The 19854-nt window shown below is 44.5% G+C and overlaps 1 pseudogene; it reads right to left on the bottom strand.

The window, feature by feature from the left end:
• Positions 1–14633: 14633 nt before the first annotated feature.
• On the bottom strand, positions 14634–18542 carry LOC133504999 (protein Jade-1-like; annotated as a pseudogene).
• Between the last annotated feature and the right edge of the window lie 1312 nt (positions 18543–19854).

The following is a 19854-nucleotide window of genomic DNA, read 5'->3' as shown; positions in this document are numbered from 1 at the left end:
GGCACATCTGTCAACTTCCATAATTGTTGTTAAAATCTGTACAAAAAGATCAACTTGTCATATCATAAATGACGAATAACGATATCATACATTGTGATTTCTGGATTTTCTTTTTAGATTATCTCTCTCACAGTGGACATGCACATATGATGAAAATTTCAGCCCCTCCATGATTTCTAAGTGGGAGAACTTGCAATATAGCAGGGTGTTCAAATACTTATTTTCTTCACTGTGAAGTCAAATCTGTCAACTTCCATAATTGTTGTTCAAATCTGTACAAAAAGGTGAACTTGTCATATCATAAATGACAAATAATGATGTATTGCAAAAATTTGTTTGCGGTACCCAACATAAAAAATAGTTGAAAAACCCTTTACCATATTTCTGATTCCAAAACTAGTTAATAAATTTGATGTATAAATATCGTGAGGCAGGCAGCAAGGTGAAACAGCTGTCGAGTGTTGGCCTCACAGTTCTGCTGCGGACCGGGGTTCAAATCCCAGCATGTTTGCATGTTCTCCCCGTGCCTGCGTGGGTGTTCTCCGAGCACGCCATTTTCCTCCCACATCCCAAAAACATGCAACATTATTTGGAGACTAAATTGCCCCTGGGTGTGATTGTGAGTGCGGCTGTTTGTCTCAATGTGCCCTGCGATTGGCTGGCAACCAGTTCAGGGTGTACCTCGCCTCCTGCCCATTTATCGGTGGAATAGGCTCTCGGACTCCTGCAACCCTTGTGAGGGTAAGCGGCTAAGAAAATGGATGGATGGATGGATGTATGGATGGATAAATGGATGGATGTTGTGTTTGAATTGGTTGAGAAATATATGTTCTCACTTTTCACATTTTATTTTCCCAGTTAACACCTGACCGTCATTTTGTACTTGACCGCCACCCTGCATACGGCAATATCGTGATTGGTGCAGGATTCTCAGGTAAAACACAGCACAGAAGAACATGAAAACTATTATGTTCATTTGTATTTCAGTTGCAGTCAATCTCAGTCTTTAAAAAAGCAAAATCCTCAGCCAAAAATCCATCCATACATCCATAATATGAGCCACTTATTCTCACAAGGGTTGCGGGAGTGCTTGAGCCTAACCGGAAGCAGGCGGTGTACACCCTGGACTGGTTGCCGGCCAATCACATGGGGACATATAGACAAACAGCAGTCGCACTTAGAATCACACCTAAGGGCAATTTAGAGTCTCCAATTCATGCGTGTTTTGGTGGTTGTGGCGGGACCAGAGCCCTCGGAGTAAACCCATGCAGGTATGGGGAGACATGCAAACTCCTCAGAACAGGGGGGCCAACGCTCTAACCAGTTGGCCCACCGTTCCACCATGTATTTCCCACCAAGTAGAACCTTTTAAATTATTATTTCTCTAAAACTGAAAAGATATCAATGACTTCATCAGCGACTAGTCATTGCATTATTAGAATAAACAAATAAATAAACACATTATATATTAATAAACACGCCACCGTGGAGCACCCGTAGGGCGTTGGCCTCACAGTTCTGAGGACCAAGATTCAAATCCTGACACAGTCCCCCCACCTGCTCCCATACCCTCCCTATTTGTGCATGTTCTCCCCGCCCCTGCATTGATTTTCTCGGGCACTCCGGTTCCCTCCCACATCCCCAAACCTGCATTAATTGAAAACTCTAAATTGCCGCTAAATGTGATTGTGAGTACGACTGTTGTCTGTCTCCATGTGCGCTGTGATTGGCTGGCAACCAGTTCAGGGTGTACCCCGCCTCCTGCCCGAAGATTGCTGGGATAGAGACAGCACTCCCGCGACCCTTGTGAGCATAAATGGCTCAGAAAATGGATGATTGGATGGATGGATGGATGGATGGATGGACAGATGGCTCTTAAATCAGGTAATCTGATCCAAACTTGAAAATAATTTTGTTTCCTTCAGACTAATCCTTGTGTTTACTAATATTCCGATCCTACCCATGAAATTATTTACTTTGAGGATCCTAATCGAAAACTATAGAGGTCAAAAGGAGCTACATTGTGTGTTTGTGGATCGAGAGAAAGTCTATGACAGAGTACCAAGAGAGGCCATGGTACTTCGTGGTACGTGCGGAGGTCTGGTGTGGTAGAGAAGTATAATATGTTACTATCGTACAGGACATGTATAAGGGCAGTAAAACAGTGGTGAGGTGTGCCGTAGGTGTGACAGAAGGATTTAAGGTGGAGGTGGGACTGCATCAGAGATTTGCTCTCAGTCCATTCCTGTTTGCAGTGATAATGGATAGGGTGACAGATGAGGTTAGCCTGGAATCCCCTTGGACTGACCGCAGATCCGCAGTGAAAGCAGGGAGGCAGGTGGAGAAACAAATAGAAAGGTGGAGGCATGCATTGGAAAGGAGAGGAATGAAGATTAGCCGAAGTAAAAGAGAAAATATGTGCGAGAATGAGAGAGGTGGAGGGGGAAGAGTGAGATTCCAGGGAGAGGCGATAGCAAGGTAGACGATTTCAAATACTTTGGGTCAATAATCCAGAGCAATGATGAGTTTGGTAAAAAAGTGGAGAAATGGGTCCAAGGAAATTGGAACAGCTGGTGGAAGGTCTCAGGTGAGTTATGTGACAAAATGGTCTCTGCTCGGATGATGGGCAAAGTTTATAAAACAGTGGTGAGGCCAGCCATGATGTACAGATTAGAGACGGTGGCATTGAAGCGACAACAAGAAGCAGAGCTGGAGGTGGCGGAAATGAAGATGTTGAGGTTCTCCCTAGAAGTGAGCATGTTAGATAGGATTAGAAATGACCTAATCAGTGGGACAGCCAATGTTAGATGCTTTGGAGAAGAAAGTTGGGTAGAGCAGACTTCAATGGTTTGGACATGTCCAGAGGAGAGAGAGTGAGTATATTGGAAGAAGGGTGATGAGGATGGAGCTGCCAGGCAAAAGCACGAGATGAAGACCAAAGTGAAGGTTGACGGATGTTCCGAGGGGAGACATGAGGGCAGTTGGTGTTAGAGAGGAAGATGCAAGAGATAGGCTTACATGGAAAAATATGACACGCTGTGGTGACCCCGAACAGGACAACACGAAAGGAAAAGAAGAAGAAGGAGAGCCTGTCTAGGAGACACCAAACTGATTCCTCATAGGAAGGCATGTCGATGTAATTGATGAGGTCTTGGAAGTATTCTCCCCACCAAATCAGAACGTCCCGAGTCGAGGTCAACAGTCCCCAATCCCCACCATACACAGTGTTACTGCTTCCCCCTTCCGGGACGCTGGATGGTGCACGAGAATTTCCTCATGTGGTAAAATGTTTTGTTGTATTGCTGGACATTATAATGGTTTTGGAGCCGTGTTTTTGGACCCATTTGCCATGGGTGAGGCTTCCATGGAGATAAAGGCCCAGACAGCTTGGCTCCCAGAATCATTGGGACACAAACCCCTCCACCACAATAATGTGATGGCTCAAGGGGGGTGGCGGGATGGATGGTCACTCGATATTGTGAAAATTAATTTAATGCAACACCATTCAATAATGACCCGAAACTGCCACTCACGGGACTCATATAGCATTTGAAGCTGGAGTCATCCAGACATAGGTCCTGGAGAAGGCGATCCAAGCTGCGTGCATCTCTGGATGGTGTTGTGGTCCTGAGCATATGGGTAGTGGCAAATTGGTGGGTTTTCCAGATTTTTTTAGGTCAACTTTGGGGGTGCGCATTATACTTCAGGATGCATTGTACTTGAGAAATTATGGTAGTAACCCATTAATTGAATGGCTATTGTTTGTTCTTGTTAGTTTATTCTGCTTCTCCGTACTCAACATGAATGTCATACAGGAGCGGCACCGACTGCCAGAGACAAATTCCTTGTGTGTTTTTCTATACTTGGCCATTAAAGCGATTCTGATTCTAATGCAATATGTACTGATCTATTTTGCGGCTTTACAATGAAATTTCTTCCCCAGGTCATGGCTTCAAGTTTGGACCAGTCATTGGCAAGTTGCTGTGCGAGCTGAGCCTGGGAGAACTGCCATCTTATGACCTTTCACCCTTCCAAATCAGCCGCTTCCAGACCATTAAATCACCTTTATAGAAATGTGCTTTTAAGTTTTATTTGTGATGTGAAAAATGCTGACGGTTATTGTATCATATTTATCATGTACTTTTCATTTGAGGAATTTCCAGTTGATACAGCGGAAAGAATATCATAAAACAAGTGCTATGGCCTAAATGTTTTTTGAAATAAATGTTATGATAGCAATGTGTAGGTTTTCAAGAAAATTTTACGTGAAATTATAGCTACAAATTCTACAAAGATATCGCAAAGACATAGACCTATTTAAACAAGTGTGTTTTGTTTCAGGTACACACAGATATTATATATATTGAAGAAGACAAAAAACTTTCACGAATAAGACATTGATTCAAATCAATGTGAAACACCAGTTAAAGTGGAAATCCAGTGGTTTGCATGAACAACGTAAGCGGAGCTCCACCGAGCGGCGTAGCCGTGAGCTTACTCCCTGGCCAGGCAAGCTCGTCAGACTCCGCGCCATTACGCTCAAAGAACCATCCGAGTATTCAACATTATTTACAGCCGAGGGGCGGAATTTGCTGCCGGGTGAGCGAGCTGATGGCTACGCCGCTCGGCGGCATTATTTACAGCCACAGGTTCAAATCTGTATGGAAGTATTCCTCCGTCTTCCCGATGAACCAAACAGCTGAGCCGCTCACCGCCGTGCCGTTCACGACTGTGTATGGAAGTATTCCTCCGTCTTCCCGATCAACCAGGGAACCACCATCAACCTTTTATTTCTTCACCAAATGAGGATAAATCCGAGAAATCAGCGTTGGGCATAATGGTGTCCCATGTAATCAAGCGTTTGGAACAGCACGTAACACGTCACATACGCCCACGTAGTTCATGTGACTTGTGAAAATGGCAGCATGTGAGGAGAGATGGAAATAACGTTCATTAAGCAAAAAGACTCTGCCCAGATGTTCCCCATCAAACCCTCACAACTAATTTGGAACTGCCAAGGCTGATTGACTTCCACCCACGCAGTCAGAGACAACTCACCCTTAGGCAGTCATCAGCTGAAAGCTGCAACTTCATTTTAGATCACCCTATAGTCAGAACACACTCTCTCACACCCTTTATCACAAGGAGGACCAACACCCCAGTCTGCCAATCCAGAGGCACTGTCCCCGATGTCCAAGCGATGTTGCAGAGGCATGTCAACCAGGACAACACCACAACACCCAGAACCTTTAAGAACTTCTGACGAATCTCACCCACCCCTGGGGCCTTACCACCGAAGAGCTTTTAAACCACCTTGGTGACCTCAACCCCAGAGATAGAAGAGCCCGGCTCAGAGAACCAAGACTCTGCTTCCTCATAGGAAAGCGTGTTGGTGGAAAGGAGGTCTTACAAGTATTCTAACCACCGACTCACAACCGCTCTCGAGTCGAGGTCAACAGCGCCCCATCCTTGTTATACACATTGTTGACAGTGCAATGCTTCCCACTCTTCAGACGCTGGAAGGTGAATCAGAATTTCCTTGAAGCCGTCTTGAAGTCTTGCTCCATGGCCTCACTGAACTCCTGCTATGCACGGGTTTTTGCTTCAGCGACCACCAAAGCTGCATTAGCCAGACAGTACCCATCAGCTGCCTCAGAAGTCCCACAGGCCAAAAATGCCAGATAAGACTCCTCATTCAGCTAAACAGAATGCCTCACCGTTGGTTCTTTCACCCCCTTTAGGTCTCACTGTCATTGCCAACATGAAAATTGAATTACCCCAGCAAAATGATGGAGTCCCCTATAGGAGCATCTCATCTCCCTCTTCTTCTTTTCCTTCTGGCTTGTCTCGTCAAGTGCCGCCAAAGCTCTGCTCTAGATAACATGGCAGCCGCATTGCAGAAGATAGCACAAGAACAAGAACATCTAATCATCAGAGCTGTTAGAACCAGGAGCACCTGTTGTCTGTTAAATAAATGATGACAAACTTCACCACACATGTACTCAACAGTCTTCCACACACACATGAACAAACAAGTACACTTTTTTCCTTATATTTTGCTCCTCTATCTCCTTTTTGCAAATCCATGTAAATAAAGGGTGTTTGAAACCAAATAAATAGACGTGCTGAGGAGAGGATAATCAGAGAGTGCAGTAGTAAATTGTATGAGACAGTTCCTCTCCTCGCTCCTCACGAGCTGTCAAACTTGAACTGATTGATGTCTTTGCTTCCTTTTTTTTAATGAATGTCTGACTGGTAATCCTGACACTTCCTCTCGCTTTTTTGCCTGGCAGCTCTATCCTCAGCACCCTTCTACCAATGTACTCACTCTCCTGTCTTTGGACATGTCCAAACCATCGAAGTCTGCTCCCTCGAACCTTGTCTCCAAAACATCCAACTTTGGCTATCCCTCTAATAAACTCATTCCTAATCCTATCCAACCTGCTTACTCCTAGCGAGAACCACAACATCTTCATTTCTGCTGCTCACCTGCTCGTCACCTCTCACCATGGGCAAATCTAGAGTGGAAGAGAGTCCAACCCCTCTAAAGAGGACTGGTACCAAAGCCCAAGTGACTATATCTAGTTGAAACTTCTCAACCTCACACACCAGCTCGGTCTCCTTCCTTGCCAAAGAGGTGATATTCGTGGTATGGATCGCAACAAAGCAAATGTGACAAACAAAGCAACCGTAACAAAAATAGTCCATGTGAGTCTTTGCGATGTCTTCACTCTCCTCTCCAGATCGTCAGTCTTTATACTGTCTTCTGCATCACCGTCTTGTTTTTTCCACGGCACCCAATGTCACTTGATTGCATCACATTGTTTAAGCACATCATAGCAAAGTTTCCATGGCACCCAATGGGCCTCTCGATTGCATCGCATCACATAAGCAATGAAGCATTAAAAACATCCAGAAGAGAGCAAATATGAGATAACTTTATATCCAATTAATCCAACATTTCTCTCACATCACCCAAAAGAGACACTTTGCCAGACCTTCGACTACTTTGATACGCTCAGAGGAAAAATGGTTGTTTATCCATCGTCATAACAGCCGGGATTTGGAAACAGCCAGCAATTCAGCCAGAATACTCCCTCATGATTTGTCCAATCACACAAAGTCAAAATAGCTGCGAAAACCGCAATGGAATTAAAATAGATGAGACGATTGCTTTGTATTTGCCAAACACACTCATCCATTTGTCCTACATGGAGGTGTCAATACCAGAGTGCTCATTCACCTTACCGACGAGGACCCTCAGGCCTTCTATAGCCTTTGTCAGACAACCGAAAACAGCCAAAATGTTCAGGATGAAGATGCACCACTCCCCAAAGAGAGCACAGACACCACCTTTTTCAGTCAGGAGCATGTCCATGGCTATTTGGTTTTGAATTGCCATTAATTAAGTCCACAGCCTCAAAACACTTTTGAGTCCAATTTCCCAATTTTGACATTGTGGTGGATGTAGTTTATTCTCTCCACTCTCCACACAGGAAAGATTCAAATCCAGGTGCCACTTAGTCAGCCAATTTACACTCATTTGGAACACCATGGGAACACCAATGCACAGATGTATGTTGGATCGTTTTATCCTTGTCATTCAGCTGTTCTCTTCTACTCCATTGGCGTCTATGGACAGCTCTTTGGTCTTGTTACAAGTTTGAGTCTTACTGGTTGTATGGGGTGGGCAGGTGTCTTTATGCAGCTAACAACCTCACACAGGTCCATCTGATTCAGGCTAATACATGGAGTCGAGGGGACTTTTAAAGGTGGACTAACAGGTCTTTTAGGGCCACAATTCTAGCTGATAGACAGGTGTTCAAATACTTATTTGCAGCTGTATCACACAAATAAATCGCAAAAAAAAATATCATACATTGTGATTTCTGGATTTTCTTTTAGGTTATCTCTCTCACAGTGGACATGCACATATGATGAAAATGATTTCAGCCAGCCCCTCCATGATTTCTAAGTGGAAGAACTTGCAATATACCAGGGTGTTCAAATACTTATTTTCTTCACTGTATGTGGCCTGTGAAGGCACATCTGTCAACTTCCATAATTGTTGTTAAAATCTGTACAAAAAGATCAACTTGTCATATCATAAATGACGAATAACGATATCATACATTGTGATTTCTGGATTTTCTTTTTAGATTATCTCTCTCACAGTGGACATGCACATATGATGAAAATTTCAGCCCCTCCATGATTTCTAAGTGGGAGAACTTGCAATATAGCAGGGTGTTCAAATACTTATTTTCTTCACTGTGAAGGCAAATCTGTCAACTTCCATAATTCTTGTTCAAATCTGTACAAAAAGGTCAACTTGTCATATCATAAATGACAAATAACGATGTATTGCAAAAATTTGTTTGCGGTACCCAACATAAAAAATAGTTCAAAAACCCTTTACCATATTTCTGATTCCAAAACTAGTTAATAAATTTGATGTATAAATATCATGAGGCAGGCAGCAAGGTGAAACAGCTGTCGAGTGTTGGCCTCACAGTTCTGCGGAGCGGGGTTCAAATCCCAGCATGTTTGCATGTTCTCCCCGTGCCTGCGTGGGTGTTCTCCGAGCACGCCATTTTCCTCCCACATCCCAAAAACATGCAACATTATTTGGAGACTAAATTGCCCCTGGGTGTGATTGTGAGTGCAGCTGTTTGTCTCGATGTGCCCTGCGATTGGCTGGCAACCAGTTCAGGGTGTCCCCTGCCTCTTGCCCATTGACAGCTGGGATAGGCTCCAGCACTCCCACGACCCTTGTGAGGATAAATGGCTATGAAAATGGATGGCTGCAAACCCATCTATTTATTTATTTATTTGTGCTGGGTTTTTAATTTTAATAAAATACTTTGAAGCATGAAAACAAGCAGTAATACAAACTTGTCACAGAATAGGAGACTTGTTTTCAACTTATCAAAATTTATTTATGCAGCATGAAATAGAATGAAATAAACCTGTGCTTTATCGATATATTTTTTCTTATTTTATAAACTTTGAACGTCTTGGTGTCATCGAGTTGAAGGCTGAATTTTTCCGGACTTGAAATCAGATCTGCGACTACTTGAGCCAAGATGTCTTTACTCATATCCTCAATTCTGTCATTAATGGTGTCATTTGAAAGAGTAATTTGTGATTATCTACCTTCGGCCGCTGTTCTGAGTATCAGAGTCGCCATCTTTAACGCAGCTAGTTTGACAAGTGTTTCACCAATGGTGTGTGGCTTGCCCTGCTTTGCGATCAGGTACGAGGATTGGTTTGTTAATGGGTGCAAATCCAAGAGCAGGTAGAGTGGGCTTATCATCGAATCTGGCTCTCTTCACCTTGAATTCAGCTAGCGTTGTGCTCTTATATTCCCCATCTCGATGCAGTTTTTCGAAGTGTTCCTTTAGTTTTGCCGGATCGAGGCTAGAGTTGCTCAATTTAGCATCGCAAACCATGCAGATAGAATGCTGACTTCCATCCTGTTCCATGATACGTGACAATCCGTATTGTACAAATTCGTCCGACAACTTTCTTTTTTTGCTAGACATACAGTGCTTTGTGTAAGCATTCTGGCCCCTTGAACTTTTCAACCTTTTGCCACATTTCAGGCTTCATACATAAAGATATAAAATCTTTATTTTTTTTGTCAAGAATCAACAAGTGGGATGCAATTGTGAAGTGGAACACATTTTATTGGATATGTTGTACCTTTTTCACAAATAAACTGAAAAGTGGGGCGTGCAATATTATTCGGCCCCTTTACTTTCAGTGCAGCAAACTCCCTCCAGACGTTCAATGAGGATGTCTGAATGATCCAATGTTGACTGGTGATGATAAACAGAATCCACCTGTGTGTACTCAAGCCTCCGGATAAATGCACCTGCTCTGTGATAGTCTCAGGGTTCTGTTTAAAGTGAAGAGAGTAACATAAGAGTAAGAGTAAGAGCAATACAGCTCATCAACCTGAACACACTATCCCCACTGTCAAACATGGTGGTGACAGCCCCATGGTTTGGGTCTGCTTTTCTTCAGCATGGACAGGGAAGATAGTTAAAATTTATGGGAAGATGAATGGAGCCAAATCCAGGACCATTCTGGAAGAAAACCTGTTGGGAGTCTGCAAAAGACCTGAGACTGGGACGGAGATTTATCTTCCAACAGGACAGTGATCCAAAACATAAAGCCAAATCTTCAATGGAATGGTTCACAATACACGTATCCAGGTGTTATAATGGCCAGGTCAAAGTCTAGACCTGAATGCAATCGAGAATCTGTGGGCAGAGCTGAAGACCGCTGTTCACAAACACTATCCATCCAACCTCACTGAGCTCGAGCTGTTTTGCAAGGAGGAATGGACAAGAATTTCAGTCTCTTGATGTGCAAAACTGATAGAGACTTACCCCAAGCGACTTGCTGCTGTAATTGCAGCAAAAGGTGGAGCTACAAAGTATGGTCAAATAAGTTTAAAATATACAATAAATTTCATTCTACTTCACGATTATGTCCCACATGTTGATTCTTGACAAAACAATTTTAATTTTACATCTTAATGTTTGAAGCCTGAAATGTGGCAAAAGGTTGAAAAGTTCAAGGGGGCCGAATACTTTCACAAGGCACTGTAGGTTGTATGGATTAAAATATGAAGTAATTACATGATACACTACGATGGCATTCACACGTTGGATCACTCCTGAGTGCACAAAATTTCTCACAGCACTGATTGGCCAGGCAATGTCACATGATCATCTGCAGCCATCGATGACCATGCGGGGCATGTCATCACGTACAGACATGATGAGTTGGTGTGTCTCGATCTCTGCAACAGAGGCTAGACCGAACCCCTGAGACTGACTCACCAAACCCCTAGGGTTCAATCGAACCATGGTTAAGAAGCACTGGTTTAACAGTATCGGAAAAATTTCTGTGTGTCGTGCTTTCAGACATATTTTCATTTCGTCTTAACAGAATTAACTTTCAACAATGCTTTATTTGACCAGCAGTATGGCGGCGTAAATAAAAATCATGGGATTTTATGACATAGGCGCATTCCCTCTATCAGCAGTATAGACCTGAAAATAAGAAAATATACCCATATGACAATTTTTCAGAATGGGACTTTGTTTGAACAAGCATAGATCGGACAAATGATGCTTTTAGTAGGAACAATAATAATGTAAACAATTCTTTATTTAAAAAAATCTTAATGTAAATGGCAAAATGCTGCGCTGATTTGGACAAATATGAATAATTTTTTAAAAAAGCTCTTACTCGTGTTGTGGAAAATCTGGTCTTTGCCAATACTGTTGACTGAATTCCGCAACCTCAAGTACTTTACTTCATTGAGTTCAGACAGCTGGCAATAAATCCTGCGTGCACTGCCGCGGATGGTCTGGATCAGTGGTGCCCAGACTTTTTTACCTCAAGATCTACTTTAGAACTGCATCAGCGGTGCGCAATTGCGCACGCGTGCAGTTAAGAGGGAACATTGGCTGAGATTTTTTTTTTTTTTTTAGTATGCCATCCCGCGATCGACCAAAACTGCCTAGTGATCGACGCATTGAACATCCCTGGTCTGGATAATCTGCCATTTTCTGGTGAATATGTTGACTCATGGCAACAACAACGTTCTTCTCTTGTTTCCATGGTTAGTCAGCATTTACATGCACACCTGTGGATATCCATCCATCCAGCCATCCATTTTCTTCACCGCGTATCCTCATGAAGGTCGAGGGGAGTCCTGGATCCTATCCCAGCTGTCAACGGGCAGGAGGCGGGGTACACCCTGAATTGGTTGCCAGCCAATCGCAGGGCACATAGAGACAAATAGCCACACTCAGTCAGTCTGATTATGGCATCAGTTTACCACGTGAAAAAATATTTTTTCGTGAAGCAAGTAATGACCACCTATTGCTTCTCAAATTAACGTGTCAACTTTTCAACGAATTTCATAAGTTAAAATCCTTATTTGTGTAAATATACCAACTTAAACTAAATACACACCGTTTGCAGAATTTTAAAACAAGACCAAAAACTTCATATATTCATTCGGGATAGCGAAGCCATTTCTATTTATTAGTTGATGGGTAAATAAAAAAAACAGCGACATCACAAATGCTTACCAGTCAGTGTTTCCAACATGAGGCATGTCATCCTCCATGGGTCTGACTGCTAGCTCAGCACCTTCATCGCCAGCTATTTCATCTGCATTTGAACGTGTATGCTGTCTGCCCTCCCCCATCTTGCTGGATCCGATAAAGTCTGCATCAGCATTTGGCCCACATACTGTACATCCCCCTAAGTGTACAAACAAGGCCTTAAACAAGGACAATTAAAACATGCCCGGAGAATGCACTATCCCATCTGCAGGACTGTTTTTCATGCAATGTTTGGGAATTATTTGAACACCAGAACCTCCAGGAACACATAGATACTGTTCTGTCAAAAACTGCATAGACACTGTGACTGTCAATAGATGGACCGGGTTTTCTCCAAACAAAAACCCTGGATGACCCGAGAGACTAAGGCACTCCTGAGACGTTGCAACGCCGCCTTCAGATTAAGGGACAAAGCACAGTATGTGCTGCTCAAGCAGACTTAAAGAGGGGCATCGGAGTGGCCAAGGCGGTCTACAGGAACCAACAAAAAAAATGTGGGATGAATTAAAACATCACAAACTACAACAGAAAGAACAAGATGTGTGCTGTTTCTTTGCCTGTTTTGAGACGGACAGATCAAACCCAGGCTCATCACAACCACCACCCATCAGCAGCACGCTGTCGTTTCAAGAACATGAAGTGAGAGGCATGGTCAAGGCTGTAAAACCAGGAAAGCTGCTGACTCAGAAGGAGTGCTGGGGAAGGTACTGATGGCCTTTGCTGATCACCTGATGGATGTTTTCACAAAAATCTTCTCCTTGCAACAATAAACCATTACCCCCTGCACTAAATCTGGAACAATCATCCCCATCCCCCCAAAAAATCATCCATTGACAGTCTAAACGATTACAGGCCTGTTGCACTCACACCTGTGATCATGAAGTCTTTGAGAGGCTGGTTGCACGCCTCATAAGGGGCTCACTCCCTCCCTCACTCGACCCCTACCTGTTTGTCCATAAAGGAAACCAGTCCACAGAGAATGCTATCGCAATAGCTCTCCACACTGCTCTGAGCCACCTGGAATGCGAAGGGAACTATGTCAGGATGCTTTTCATAGACTTTAGCTCTGCTTTTAATACGATAATGCCAGGTAATTTGGTTGACAAACTCTCCCCCCTGGGACTATCTCCTTCCATCGACTGCTGGATTAAAGACTTCCTCACAAACCGTCCACAGTCTGTCAGACTTTGCCCATACCTCTCTTCCTCAATCACCCTCACCACCGGGTCCCCCCAAGGCTGTGTACTGAACCCTCTGCTATACTCTATGTACACATAAGACTGCATACCAGCCCATCCCAGCAACTCCATTATCAAGTTTGCTGATTATACCACTGTGATCGGACTCATCACAAAAAGAGATGAGTCTGCCTACAGAGACGAGATTGGAAAATTGTCATAGTGGTGTTCTGCAAACAACCTCACACTGAATACCACAAAGACGAAGGAAATCTTCCTGGACTTCCGGAAGTGTGGCGTTGACCCGGTCTCACTCTTCATCAATGTTGGAGTGTGGGGAGAGGGTCCATTTCTTCGAGTCTACATCATAGACATACTCACCTGGACTCTAAATACCACCGTGGTGGTGAAAAAGGTCTAGCAGCAACTCCACTTCTTAGGAGTGCTCAGGAAGAACAACTTGGAAGCTAAGATGCTGCAGGGTTTCTACAGAATCACTGTGGAGACAGGGAGCATTAGACTGAATAATACTAATGCATCAGCGGTGCAATATTGCGCATGCGTGCAGTTTAGAGGGAAAATTGGCTGACGTTTTTTTTTTTTTTTTTTTTGGTATGCCGTTCTGCGTCGTTAATGGTGTCATTTGAAAGAGGGATTTGTGATAATCTACCTTCGGCCGTGTATGTTTATTTTAGCAATAACTGTGCCTTGATGTAAGTATTTTATGTTGTTTTTACCCAAGATGTTCTTCTATTTTCATTCTATTTATGCATGCACCTTGTGGAGAAGTAGTCATTTCGTTGGATCCAAAGCAGATAAGGACGTTAAAGACTTTTGATTTTATTTGATAACTGGCTCAAATTGATAACATTTCACACCTTTATAAAGCTCGTATTCTTCACCGTCTTCATGGGACCCTTCAGAATCATGTTCATCGCTTGAATTACCGGGAAATCCATCATCGACCTCACATTGGAGTCGAACAGGACCCATGTTTAGCTCAACTTCTGACGTCACGTTCCTTTGAGGTTTTTCCGCTGTGTGCTAGTGTATTTCTGGCGAATCCAGAAATCTGCGATCAATTTTTCCCGATAGTCGAAAAATAAAAATGCTTCCTTCATAACAGATTTCAGATTTAAATTCAGCATAAAACAACTGTATCATGTAAGCAAAAGGTGCATTGAAGATTTTACATACCCTTTAACACAAGGGATGTAAATGAGTAGCAACTAAGTTGATGGAACCATAGATGCCAGGTTTAAAAAGCTTGACTCTCTATTAAAAGAAGGCGAACAGACAAGGCTGCAAGTTTTTTACTTGCTACAAGGGGAGTGACAGGACTTCACCCTGCTTCCAACCAACTCCAACTTGTGCCCCCTTGCAGCTTCTTTTTATTCACATAAATCACATGATGAGTGTACGTGTGTGTGTGTGTGTGTGTGTGTGTGAGACTGTTTGATTGATTACATCTGTCTGATTGATGACATCTGTTTTCAAGACAATGAGTTCAAAGGTACAAGCTTGGTGGTGATGTGTAACCAACTACAGTTTGAACAAAATGAGAACATATGGATGATTATTTTAACATTTCCCTCCTGTTTATCATTTTGGAAATACGAGTGGGGACATCAGAATGCTGTTGCATTTTCAGAAAGTTCATCATTTACACTTGCGCGTATAAAAGGCATCAAAAGTTTCCTTTTGGCTGTAGCTGCATGTAATCAGGGTCTACTTGTTGTAGAAGGGCATAGTTCACAAAAACATTTGACCTTGCTCTAACCATCATAGATTTCAAACGTGGGATTATACACATCGTGAAAAGGCAGAACACACCCAGAACAGTAATTACATATACAAGGAACTTCATCACAAGAAAATACCAAGGTCCAGAGGTGAACCAGGACCAATGATAATAATAGTGTGTGTGTTTCTTTTCGGCTTGTCCCTTTCAGGGTCGCCACAGCGTATCATCTCAGATGAACGCATATATATGTTTGGCACAATTTTTACGCCGGATGCCCTTCCTGACGCAACCCATCTGAGGGAGTGGAGGCCCCAGTGGGATATGAACCCACAACCCCTGGTTTACCAAACCAGTGCTCTAACTACTGAGCTACGGGGCCTCCAATAATAATAATAATAGATTCCTTGTAAAACACTCGACATGTCTCAATCTCAAAAAACTGGTTCATGGTGGGGAGAATGGTTTCTATGGAGCTACCCGAGTGCAGATCTGACTTGTTCCCCACAAGGATGATTGGGACTCTTGAGGATCTCTCCTTTCAGTATCTCATCATTCTGCTGTTTTTCTGAGTAGTCCACGATGTGTGTCAGCACTTTCTCCGGAGTGACGTCAGTAGGGATGGTGATATCTTTACCTCGATATGGAACCTCCTTTGGGAACCCCTCTCCAACCAAGGACATAATGAGGGAAGTTTTCCCCAACATGGCAGGCAATACGGTTGCGCAGGAAGTGTGAGCCAGTCCAGTAAACTACACTTGCACTTGAACCAATCAGCTGCCCACACACTGACACACCTGTCAACGCTGGAAGGCAACCACAGCTCATTCCCAACCAGTCCAAAGTCCTTACACTGTTCACGAACACACTGGGTTGGTGGTGATGGCTGCCGCTTTGTGGTCCCTGAAATTGCTGATGGTTGATCGATCCAGGCCACGACTGACAGCTATGAGACCATTTTTCCCACCAGAGAGGATCACGTCACCGTTGGCAGAATACTGGACAGCAGTGACAGCAACGCGAAGGGGATGTAGCTTCCTCTCCATTTCAGAGGTGGCGAGAAGAAAGATGCGCAGGGTGCCATCGTTGTATCCCGCCGGCACGCGCACATGCTGCAGAACCAGAAAAGGCTCCAGCACACACAGAGTGAAAGCGGCACTTCAGGGCTTCGGTGGAGACATCTAAAATTTCAGTCCAACACTTCCACATCTAATCCTCATGCTCCAGCTGTTTTCCTTGCCGCTGTTCAGGCACAAGGGCCTCAATCCGAATGGTTTTCCAGTGCAGTCTCACACTAACGCCTTCCTGAGCAGTCAACTCCTGCTTCGGGGACTTTACGTGGCGAAGCACAAGGTTGTCGTTAGGTTGGTTTGGGCATCTGGAGTCGTGATCCAACTCATTGACCTCCAAGGGTTTGGCCTCAAGGGTTCTGGTGTCGTCCTTAGATACCGGCAGTGAGTCTGAGCTTTTTTTCCTTTCACACGATTTCCCCTGTCCTGCTTTGATTATCGTTTGGTCTTGTGTTCCGAGCGGTTCCATGGGGTCCAAGTTTGAGACCACTGAGAGCTCAGTCGGTCTAAAGAGCAGAGACTCTGCAGATGCTGCTCGGACAGATTACTGCTGATGAGGTCTTGGTCTGTGACCTGGACTTGGTGCTGGAAGATCTGTTCCTGAACTTGCCACATGGAAGGTTTCATCTTCATCACCATGCAAGTGAGGTTGCAGACCCTCTCCAGGTCTTGGCGGAGGTACGTGAATAGCTGAAGTCGTCTCAGCAACACCTCGTGTTCACGTCTGCCCAGGGTTTCCTCCTCGTCCTTCTTAGGCGTGAGCAACAGCTGGTTGAAGTTAGCTTTGCGCTTGAGCTTTCAGTACTGGTACAGAAAGTCAACTGTCTCGGATGCCATCTTGAGGTGACGGCCCACTTCCTCGGTCTCAACAAACTGGTAGAAGACCTCCTCCATCTCTTCCAATTTCATCTTGCGGACATTGACACGCTTTTTCTGCGGGTCACATTGACAAACAAGACACAAGGACAACTGCAACGACGAGGCGAAAGGGATGAGGCCGAGGACGGCCGTGTCCTCTTCATTGTCCCCTCTCAACCCTTCCTCTCAGTTTGCCTTTCTTGCTCCCGACGCTTTCCTCATTTTCAACTTCAGTGGTGGAGTCCCGCTCCACAGAGTCACTGCCCTTAAGGCCTCTAATGCCGTACTTGAACTTGACTTTGTCGTCCTGGGTGATGATTGTCATCTCCAGACCGGAGTAGAGGCCGCAAGTCACGTGGAAGGCAATGCGGCAGTTTTTTGGCAGAGCACTGGATGCAGGCTCCCATCTTTTGTTTACACAGGCAGCAGTTGAGCACCCACCTGTTGCTGGGAATGTGCGACACGTTGGTGACGGGCTCCATCTTCTCCGGGTTCCCATTGCTCAGCTCTGGGATCCAAAAGGCACAGCTGACATGGACCCACTTGGTTCCATTGCAGGTGGGCTTCATTGCATCGCCCTTCTTCGGGCACAACTGGCACTTTGGCAGGATACCTGGTGGACGCAGATATTGCACTTGTCGCAGAACACCATCTCATTGTTGTCCTCTCCTTTGGGGAACTGGCACGTCGCACACCACATTCTCGTTGTACTCGATGCCAAGGCCCTACTGTGTCTCGGTAGTGTGCGTCATGTTGTTATGACAACGGTGCTCAAACTCCTTCAAGAAGCACTCCATGGCAAATTCATCCAGTGGTGGAAGGGCCAACCTTGCAAACTCCACGTTGATGACCTGCAGCCAGGTGACGTCTTCTTCGTTGAGGTCGTAGTGACACATGCCCTCCGCCAAAGTCCTTATGTCCACATAACTGAGGGCCAGGGTGGCCGACCTGTGGATCAACTTCTTGGGCCTGACGAACTTTACTTTGTTGCTTTTGTCGGGTAGCGCCCGGGCCACGGGCTCCGGGATGGACTGCGGGCTAACGGGGACCTGTACAGTATACACCACTTTTCCCGCTTCTGCTTCTATAGATCGGCCAGGACGTAGTTATCCTCTGCGTTGAGCTGGTATGAGTCATGCACCTTCATGGTGGTGGAAAGGTCTGTCCTGAATACCTCTGATGGTTTCTGTCTTCATTCTTTCCTGGCCTGGGTTGAAGACTTGGACCAGCAGGTGGAATTGCTAGCGTTGTCGGACTCATCGCTGCTGCAGAGTTCCTTTCATGGCGGGGCATCTGAGTAGTTCCAACTTCACCACACTTGTTGATCTGTCATTGGTTGTGCACGGAGGGACACAATCTTCACATACGAGTACCAGGCGTTGGCGTCCATTGGAGAGGTGGGATTGTCCTTGCTCCATAATGATTCATGTCCATAGACCCAGTGACAAACACGTACAGTCCCAGACTGGCCAGTGCAGAGGAGCCATGCTCCGATCAGCACTAAGGCCAGCAGTCCCAATAGTGGATCTCCTTTACCTAACATGCTGAAGCGCTGATCAGCTGAATTCTTCACCGGTTTGAGACCAGGGCAGCCTATTGCCCCCCCACCCTTTGTAGCCGGACTTCTACCGCTACTCGTCGTTGAATGAAAAGGGAGCCACAGGCTTGCAGTGGGACAAGTGTATCCATGTGGGACGTTCTGCTATCTTTATCACCATGGGAGTGGTCAGCAGACTTGACCTTCCCAGCGAGGTGAGTACCAACACTTCCTTTTGATGACTTTTCTCAGGACCCAATCACCAATGGACACAAACAGCACCTGTGAAGAAGGCACAGTAGGCGGCAGATCATTTGCTTCTTTCACAGTTTTATTTGGCAGAGTCTCTTTCATCCAGTCACTTAAATTCTGACTGCTGCACTGGCTGCTCTACCATGGGCAGTCTAATCTAATGTAATCTACTAGATACTATTTCAAATGGGAACAATTCTTTATCTGTTGGGGTTATTTTCATATACAGTTTTACTAAATGTAAACATTCTCTTCAAGTTCTCCCTGTATGTTCCATAGTTTTCTTTAATCGACTTCACTGTCCCATTGCTTCGTTCCACTAATCCTGCACAATGATTTTTTTTATTAAGTTATTTGTAGATTTGCAGCTACTTTACTGATTATTTCATTAACAAAATGTGGCACATTGTTGCCGTACAATTTTTTTTGGTGATGACATTAGAAGGAATGATACATTTACACAAGAACTTTACCACAGTAACTGTACCAGCACTTGTACATGCAAAAATCTGCACCCATTTAGATAAGGGGCAGATCAATACTTAACATTTGTAATGCTGGACTTTGTTTAGCTCAATAAGATTAAAGTGTAAAAACTGGAAAGAATGACTAGCTTGGGGAAACTGCCCTCTCTTAGGTCTGCAGTTCCCTTGAGTATTGTGTTTGCAGCAATTAAGACATGATCTACAATTTTTTGAGTAAGAATTGAATCCAAAGGTGCGAAAATGTCTGTATAATATCTACCATTACCATCCCTCCTGTTAAGACGTGGCAAGGCCCATGAATCAAAATTGTTTTAAACAGATTTTTTTTTTTTTGGTAATACAGGTTATCCGCTGATTATGTATATCAGTGGTCTCAAAAGTCAATTCGCCTCGAGGCCGCTGGAGGCACATTCTGGCTGCGGCTGGGACGCAGGCTCAGGGTCCAGGCACACAATTCATTATCCAAGCCGCTTATCCTCACAAGAGTTGGGGGAAAGCTGGAGCCTATCCCAGCTAACTTCGGGCGAAAGGCAGACGACACCCTGAATTGATCACCAGTCAGTCACAGGGTAGATATCGAC

Source organism: Syngnathoides biaculeatus, chromosome 8 (genome assembly GCF_019802595.1).
Source record: "Syngnathoides biaculeatus isolate LvHL_M chromosome 8, ASM1980259v1, whole genome shotgun sequence".
Lineage (NCBI taxonomy): Eukaryota > Metazoa > Chordata > Actinopteri > Syngnathiformes > Syngnathidae > Syngnathoides > Syngnathoides biaculeatus.
Note: the sequence above shows the minus strand (reverse complement) of the source record. Positions and strands in the feature narration are given on the sequence as shown.